This window comes from Myzus persicae, unplaced genomic scaffold, assembly GCF_001856785.1.
Source record: "Myzus persicae strain clone G006 unplaced genomic scaffold, MPER_G0061.0, whole genome shotgun sequence".
NCBI lineage: Eukaryota > Metazoa > Arthropoda > Insecta > Hemiptera > Aphididae > Myzus > Myzus persicae.
The window spans coordinates 175,435-185,347 of NW_019102683.1; the positions used below are offsets into that span (position 1 = coordinate 175,435).

The 9,913-nt window shown below is 26.5% G+C and overlaps 1 protein-coding gene across 1 annotated transcript in view; it reads right to left on the reverse strand.

Annotated features, from left to right (window-relative positions):
* The window catches only part of LOC111032946 (diuretic hormone receptor-like), a 51,307-nt gene extending 45,950 nt beyond the window's left edge, over positions 1–5,357 (reverse strand). Inside the window, exon 1 of the mRNA XM_022313439.1 lies at positions 5,174–5,357. The gene's annotated coding sequence lies outside the window, so the exon portion shown is untranslated. The remainder of the gene's footprint in view (positions 1–5,173) is intronic.
* Positions 5,358–9,913: the final 4,556 nt, after the last annotated feature.

The window sequence follows — 9,913 nt, forward strand, 5'->3', positions numbered from 1 at the left end:
AAAAAAAAACTAGTAATGAAACGTATGTACTTTGTTATGATAATATATTTTATATCATTATTAATGAGCAAAAATTAAGAGAATAATCATGACAAACATAATCAACCATAAATTCTTTAAGTTCAGAGTAGATATGGTGTTTAAGAAAGTCCCCATTTTAACATTTATATTGTTTATTTGTGTAATGGACATGATATTTGTTTAGTTATTGAAAAATGCAAAAAATTAGCAATTGAAATGTGAATTTTTGTCGAAGATACAGTTTTATGGAATTCAGATTAATATCTGAAATGAATGAACATAAATAATAAATATTACGCGTGTACAAATTCCAAAAAGCAGTATTGAATATTAATGCACATTCAAATGTCCTAGCAAAAGATTTGGCTTTACCTATCCCTGGAAACCCCCCCAAAAGGCTGAAAAGAAAATGGTGCTGCGACCTTCTTTTTAATTAATTCCCTACACTTGTATATGTTTTTAGCATAATGCCCTAAGGAGTGTCGTCAGTGGGCGGCTTCTCCAACTCAAATCTTCATGTCATATTTATTCGTATTATCATTTACGCTTATTGTACTAAATTTTATAGATTGTGTAATTCAAATAAAGGAAAAAAAATATTCAAATGATTTGAGGTTAGGTTAGGAAGTGTATCATTGTGTATTACACAGAATAAGTCAATTTAAATAAATATGTTAAGAATAAAATGGAATAGTCATTGTTGGTATAAACCGAATGATACACCTTAAAAAAAATTAATAATTATTGATCTAGTGAATGCATGCTGAAAATATATGTTATATTGTGGATTTATAAAAAAACTTATTTCTTTATGTAAGTTATTTAATTAAATATTAATAACGTTTACCTATATTTTATTTATGTGTATCGATGCGTGTGCGTAAGTGAATGCAAATCAAATTTATATTAGCAAGTATTAAACATCTCAATAACTTTATTTATTCATATGACATCTTTATAATCTAAAAATAAAACTACGTGCTATGTGCTTGAAACTAAAATGTGTAAGCAATTACAATAAATCATGTTTATATAATTAAATAATTATTAATCATGTATAAAAGATGGTAATTATCCTGGATTATTCATGACCTTGAGATAATTGGACTGTAATGTATTTTAAAACACTAATGAATTTAAAATGTTTGGTAATTAAATCAAATACTACAGGTTATCTGCGTATGTACCTATGTTTTAAAGTAATTATAAGTATATTAAATTGATTGATGACAGTAAAATATTCTAAACCAGTAGGTAGCCGAATATCCAATACAATACGCTGTACAATCATACATAATTCAGTACGTACTTAATATGGTAAACGTTGAAACATATTGACAACGAAAGATAAAATATGGATGAAAAAAAATTGTAATTTTATCACTTGTAAACTTGAGTAAATATTAATCTACTCGAAAATGATCACATAGCTAAATCAATTCCTCAAGAACCGATAAATTGGAAAAATGACAATGATTAATACGTATGAATATATTAACTATGTAATTTTAGATTCTGAGTGGAGCGATGAATGAACCGATATTACTAAGAGTGTGAAGTAATTTTTGTGTATGTGTACCTACATGATTTATAGTAGAACAATTATTCGATTTTCAACTTTGATGGTGGTTCAAGATAAATATTGGATTCAGTTGATACTGATTTGAGGTAAAAATAGAAAATTCTCCAGTCTCTACTTTTCAAAATAATGAACAAAACAATTTAGGGAATCTTGAATATTTTCACCCAACTAGTTGTCGACAAAATCTGTTTTATTTTTTTTTGTTGTTGTTGTGCCTAATATTAAAATAAATATCCATGTAGGTAAACTTGAAATGTTCACCAAATGTGTATATTAGCATTTTCTGAATATAATGGTATAATAAAACAAAATGTTTCAACACTTTTTGGGCTATTTATACAAAAATTTTAATTTTTAATTTTAAAATTTGTATTCTTCATACATTTTTATAGCAATGTTTAACTCAGAATTGAATTTCATATGCAATAATTTTAGATTTATCGTTGAATTCAAATTCACAGTGACTTATTGAGATACTCAAACCCTACTGTACAGCAAAATGGTTACCCACTTTCCCACATTTTTAAAACCTTTTTCAATGTTACTAAAAGTTTCGATAAAAAAAATTTTCATTTGGAAAATGTCCAGATTATAGCTGGACAAAATGTTTTAGTGAATTAAAAAAAAAATTTCAAAAATTGTACAACTTCTACCCTTATCTTATAATATTTAATTTTATTTTTAATTCAAATTTAATGACATTAGGGAAATATTCTTAGGGTTGATTTATTTACATCGAATTATTATGTCTACAATTATTGACTGCTACTTTACTATGAATCTATAATCTATATATAGCATATTAATATATTTCACTTGTGTTAACTACAAATAATACATCAAATATTCTGATATTGATGGTTATTGTAATATATGCACATGTGCATTATGTACCTATTGTCCAGTTGGGTCTAAGAACAAAAACACCTTATTATTATTTAAATCCAATAGTTTTTTTAGTTGAAATCTTTTTGTAATTCAGCTAACTAAAAATTGGTTGTACACCTAGGATTATAATAATTTTATATAATGTATTTCTTTAATTTTTTATCATAAACATTATTGTATTAATGGTAATAACTAATACAGTTAAAAAGTTATTTATATTTGTAAATATTTATAAATTACTATATTTGTGAACTGGGTTTAAGCATATTATGCATTTTCCTAAACATTTTAAAACCAGTTAAAAGTGCACAGATAAGTTCTTTATTTATAAAGAAAAAATATTCATAACTTGTAATAATAATATAAAACAAATAGACACAACTCTAGAGTACGTTTAATGTTCTCCTCTTTTCATTATTTTTATATCCATAGTTAAATTCACTCTAATATTAACTAAAACTAAACTGCAATAATACTAATTTGGTAAATAATTTAACTTTGTTGCACATATGCGAGACAAAGACCTGAAATATGGATAATAATATGTTGTCCTCTTAATGTGTGTGTGGTTATAGAGTTGGTTTTAGTTGCTGTGTATGAAACCGTTGAATGCACAAGCGATGAAACATAGTCGTTACGAGAATAAGTAGAGTCGTTATGGTAACATATATTCCGTCAAATAGATTTAGGCTATGTATTCTCGTATCCTAACGTCTTAGTAGTAGGTACTAGATACAAATTGTACAAAGTATCTACCTACGAGTATTACAAGTAAGTGCAGAATGCAGTAAGATATATATTTACAAAATTTAAGCACGTTTCATTCCTCCAAACTCGTTCTGCGATGATGAAGCTTTATCAGCGTTGAAAATTCAAATTTTTTTTTTTAAACATTCATATATTATTGGGTGATTCACTAAGTATACGAGCCAGATAAAATCTTAGTGGGGTAACATAACGTTTCCATTATACATTGTAACCCTACCACTTCAACGTTGGCTCATATTTTAGACACAATACCCAGTTACTACCACGGAGTATAGACATTTTATTCAGTGTATACTTTTTACTCATTTTGATACCTGCGAATAGTATTATCTTCCTCCTATATACTTAGCATTAGGTATAGTAATAATAAAACCAGTTTCTATAACATTATTATACACATTTCATCGCGCTTCTCGGTAATACAACAAATAATAATAAATGACAAATCTTCAGCGTCTTTCATTTATTTGAATTCATATCTATAATTATTTTGAACATTACTACGTCATATCGTTTCATGATCAACTTATTATGTACATTAATTAAATATGATTTTATGTTTACAATAATAATATAAAGTGAGATAGAACTTTAAGTTTCGTTTCGAATAATAATTAAAGAATGATAAATATAACATTACTTACACAGATATACAATATTATATAAAAATCAAACACTTTTGTACTTTAACGTATAATTATATATTTTTAAATGTGTATTGAGTGTATGTCACGGTATTCATAACACATTTTAATATCGTACTTATATTATAAGTTACTACTCATGCTTGAGGTTTATATTTAGTATTTATCATGGTTATAATATTAATTTGACCCAAGAATTATTTAACCAGAGCATTAATAAAAAATATGAGATTTCCATGATTTGTATTTTTTTTTTTTTTTTAATATCATAATTTGTACAAACAGTTTGGCTATGTTAGTGAACATACTCCTCTAGCCGTAAAAATTGTGTTAAGATTTTGCATCTGAATTAACAGGAATCTATAAAAACCCATAATATTAGCTGAATGATTTTTTTCCACAACGCCTGAATAAACCGTAACCCTTTAATTTTTTTTTAAAAGTATTTCATGGAGTATTATGTTCTTTTTTGCATGTTTATTTCATGGTTTATTCGATAGTCATAATCGACGTGCTTATTATAATACGTTTTACTTTTTTAATAAAATAAACTGGTTTTGATTTAGACGTATATCTAATTAGTACCTAATACGGCAACGATATAATATTCTAAGTGTCTAAGGTACAACGTTTTCAAATAATGTTTTGCCTGGACCCTAGTTCAGTATTGGTCTAGTACTTAACACCCATATTAACCCAATGAATAATAGCGATTCAATAAATACTACTCAATAACCCATTCAGGGCAGCGATTACTATTACAACGTAATAGAATTAAATTAGGTTATAAACTTACTATAATATGATACCCATCCACCTGTCCAATGACGTATTTCCAAGGGGTTGGTGTAGAGCCGTTCCAGGGAATTTATTATATTCCTACACATTTTCTTGAATTTTAAAGAATAAAAAAATAAAAAAAAAATATTTATATTATAGTTGTATTCAGTACATTTGGTATCGCGATGCAGACAAAGTATGTCATTATATAAAATTATGATATAGGTACTTATTATAGTTTTAAAATCAGTTATGTTTCATCTGTTTGGTCCATACTGATGGTTTTATTAATTCGTAATGTGATAAAATTTACATTTATTATAACGGGGATCAAAAGTTTATGTTTTAACATTTTATAGTGACTTATAAAATTATTCCTCATAATTACAACACCCCCTCACCTCAAACACGAAAATATTCGTTAGCACACCAATATACAAGCACTGGAATTTCATTTAAAAAATTTAAATATTATAAATCATGGACTTACACTACTCTTTGTATCGTTTTGTCTCGCATCCCAAACTTCAATAACACCACAAAATCTTATTGGAAATATTTTTTGGGTAATTTAAACGTGAGGCGATAAGACTACAAAACGCACTTGATGAAAAATAAACACCCTCACGGAACCAATGCGAAACCGCCTAGCTCGTGTACACGCGATACGACTGATCAACAATTCAAATTGAATTTAAAATTATTCTTTAACTTTAGACGAACGGCTCTCCCCCCTGCTACCATTCACAATAAAAACGCTATTTACTGCTATAACGCGTATTGCGACCGGTTTCACGTTTTCAAGTTCGACAGGATTCACGTTGTTGGTTTGCCATTTTTCCGTATAATAAATCACTAAACATTAACACCGCAGCTGACCATTTCAAATTTGTAATATTTTTCACAAGTTCAACAATTATAATTCATACCGGGGGGGAAAAAATACAAGAATTTATAGGTGAATTTTGTGAGATATCATATTAAATTATAGCGGTAACCTTATAATATTAGTTTTGGTTGGTATATATCTATAATGTTTATTGTGTTAGTGTTTTGACTTTCAGTTTTTGACTATCGTTATTATTTATTAGCTATAACAAATTTATTTAGATGCATAATGTTTAAATAATTCCACTAAGTAGATACTATGTATAATTATATTATATAATAATAGTCTGTTTATAATTTAAATTATATTTAACAGGTATCTACTATATTATAGGTATATTATAAAATAATGTAAACACAAACTCTTAAAATGTATTGATATACATTTAAAAAAGTTGTTATAAAATATATATATCAAACCGGATGTTGGTACTATAATTGATAACATTTTTCAATCATTTTAGTGGAACGAATAATACTCCAAGTTAGAGGGGAAAATTCAATGTCACTCAGTATCGTATGTAGTATGTAATTATTAATAATACATCGTTAGATGCCAATAGCTATAAACAAAACGATAAAATACTTGTTTTGATTCAACGAAATTATATAATTGTAGAGTATATAATATGGCCTATAGATAATATGGATGGCTATAATATTTAACGTTGACCCACATTTAGCAAAATAATATCGGTTATTATTATTCAAACGATACACGTTTAGACTAGATCATAAAAATCACTAAAACCAAAAAGTAGCCTCAACATATTCGATATTGAACATCCGAAAAAAAAAATACAGAATAACAAAATCATAAAACTATTGATGACAGTATCTTAATAATATTTCAAAAAGTAAACTGTACTGTTCAACGTGTATGCGCGTAATACCAAGCAAAATACTTTTACAATATTTAGCGGTTGACTGGTTAATAATTTTAATAGGTCAACTGAGTAGATTTCATACATACACAGACTAGATTTTTCAAATAAACTATGTACGAGTAAGTAGTTTATTGTTTTATCTTTTTCAAATTGGTTTCTGTAGTTTTATTCTTATGTAGAGAGTAGATTTGAATGGACTATTTGTCGTATTTGAGTATTGATAAAATATAATTAATATGCGTGTATAGAAAAGTTTGAAAACATTATGACATGTATATATGAGCACATTAACAAAATATATTCAATCAAAATAATTATCGTGGTCAGGAATACTGATAAAAATAATTATTTCATGTATTCTGATAAAGTTTATACAACTACATCTAGATCTGTCAAACTTGTTACCAACTACCGACAACAAACCTATTTTCAAATTATTCATTAAAGTTAAGTGTTATAAGAAATAAAAAAACAGTATTAGATGGTTTGAAAAAAAAAAACAAAGAATTTCTCTTATTATACATTTAAAAAAAAATCAAATAAATTATGCATGAAAATATAAAATATACGAAAAAAACTTTTAGTGTAATCACATTGCTTTTACGATTCACATAAAAAAGGTAGACCACCGTTTAATTATCATTCAATACTCAAATCACTGTTTCATCTGATGGGAAAAATAATGACATTGGTGCAACTAGAGTTCGAGCTTGGTTGAAATGGAACTAGAGCTTTATGCGTTTGATAGGGAGACAAGGGTTAATTTGAACATCTATCCTAAACGGGGTAGGTCTGAAAGCATTATTATTTTTTTTTCTTTATCTAAAATCAATATATGTTCTTGGGTTAGGATTAAGTTTTATTTAACGGTCCAAACATGTTTCATCAAAAACTGCAAATCAACCATAAAACGTATAAAAAAAATTATTATTACATAGGTACTGAAAGATCGACGGGACGCGTCCGAAATACGGCAAATAAATTAATACAACGATCTGAAGCGTGGGCGCGACGCATAAACTATGAAACATGCAATGCTGAACGTGCTTACTCTTCACAATATTAAGGGTGCAGCGGATATTAATTTCGCATCCACCGTTTGCCTGCGTATGATTTATTGATAAGGAATGATGCAGTTATTATTTCCTGCTATTAAAATATGATGTATTGAAGCTTGAAGGACTCATGGTTAATGCAGTATTAGTTATAGCCTATAGGTATGTTTATATTAATTCATCGTAATTCACATATTTTCAATTTTAATTTGGTTACACCTAGGTTAGTATATTTTTCACGGTTTTTGTTTTTTAAGTGGCTACAGTAACAATAACAATAATTTCTTGAAAATCAACTAACATTTTAAACAGCAGTTTATATTCACTTGTAGAATCTATAATCTATGCGAGTTGGTTATTATTTATTGAGTAAATATTTTATTTTTCTTACATTTTTGACTTAAACACGTCCTGTGTTCAGCTAAGTGATAGCTGTTACTATGTTAGCAGATTCAAATTTCGACATACATTTGAAGTGATTATTAGATTTATCAATATTAAACACTAGTAAAATATTTGAATACTTGAACTACGTATTTTTGCAAATTTAAGTACTATAAATAGTAATGCATAGTATTATGTCAGTAGTTAAATTAATAGGTAGAGTAAAATTATAGCTTTTAAAATATTTTGTAAAACTACCTCCATCCTTATATTTCGTTGTGCGTATTATCTTCTAATAATTTGGCTGTAAGATATTTAAGTAAATCAATAAATATTCAACATTTGAAAACGTTTTAATTTATATTACACTATTTATGACTACCTAAATACATACATGAAAGGTTTAACAAACAAGAATTGTTATCTTGTGATTCGCTTATAGTATTGTTATTAGGATAGAATTTTAACGGTTACTATAGAACTATATGTGTATATCTACTATCTATAAATGTTCTTCAATATGACTTTGTTATTTAAAAATAATTCAAATTGAAGAAATGCTTAATGAGGTTTTACATCACAAGCTTTTTATTTTATAATATTTACGTCCGTAAAATAGTATACATAGTAATAAAAGTTTATTTGCATACATTACCAATGGTTTTAATATAAATACGCCATTGCTTGTACAAATATGTTACGCTCTTAATTCTCCGTATATACCTATATATTTAAAATCAATGGTGAACAACTGCATAAATATTTTTTTCGTCATAATTTTATAAAATAGTTTATGATTTTCATTAAATAAATTGATTTGAGTAATATTTATTTAAAACTCAACAGTTAGGAGATATTTCGGTATAAAAGATATATTTTGAATTCACATATTACTAATAATCAAAATAGTTTTTAAATAAATTGATTTTCGAAATTATCTGAATTTTCAATGTCGTAAGTGATAAAACTTAAAAAGTATCATTACATTTTGTAATTTTTAAATTTTAAATTTCAAAAAAGGTAGATCAGTTTTAGCTATATTTTGCTAACATTTCAACGAGAATAAATGTAGGTTTAAGTGTATTAGCATTAGTTCAAAAATTCAATCAAAAATATAAATATGACCATTCAAATTAATAAATACATTATAAAATATGTATATAAATTGAAACCATTTCAACTCATAACCTTAATTTTGGACATAAAATTAATTTAAGACATCTCGTTTCAAAAGGTATCTATTTAGTAAGCATTACCAGAAAAATACAATTTAAGATTAGAGTTATTTTTATGTTGTACCACATAATGAATTATTATTTATCATCAATTTAGAATAAAAATAATTTGTGTTAGAGCGAATTTTATTTTCTAAAAATATGTGAAAAGGAATAAACAAAATACATTTTTTTCTTAACCAGGACTATATATTAACTAGATATATTTATGGACGGTGTTGAAACGTCTAGTCTCACCAAAAGGAATTTATAAGTTATAACAGTAGCTTACTATAGCTTTAAATATCTTTTCTCTTGTATAACAAATCAAGAACATTTACAATCTTAGAGTTTTGACAGTTATATATACGATTGACATAATCTTTATTAATATACATGGTTAATTTATTTTTAATATCCGACTTAATATTTTTCTAGTTATATTAGTACTCACAATATTACACTATCATAATATAGTTATAGGTAATATAATTTATTTTGTTCTAGTAAGAACATTCATTGTCATAAACCCATTATGGCCATTAAATTAAATTTATCCTAACCTAAGATATCACGCATTTTTTCTATGCAGTTAAACTTTTATAATAATTGCCAATCTAACTTATCGCCCCGTAAACAATATTGGCCTTGTGTACAATCATTGCTCGCAATGCCAAGATGGAGCACCCGACCACATAAAAAGAACATGCTTGGTAATAATATAACTTTGAGTTCAATAGCAAAATATAATATAATATACCTGCGGAGTTCTTGTAACGTATGCACTTAACGCAATCGCTCG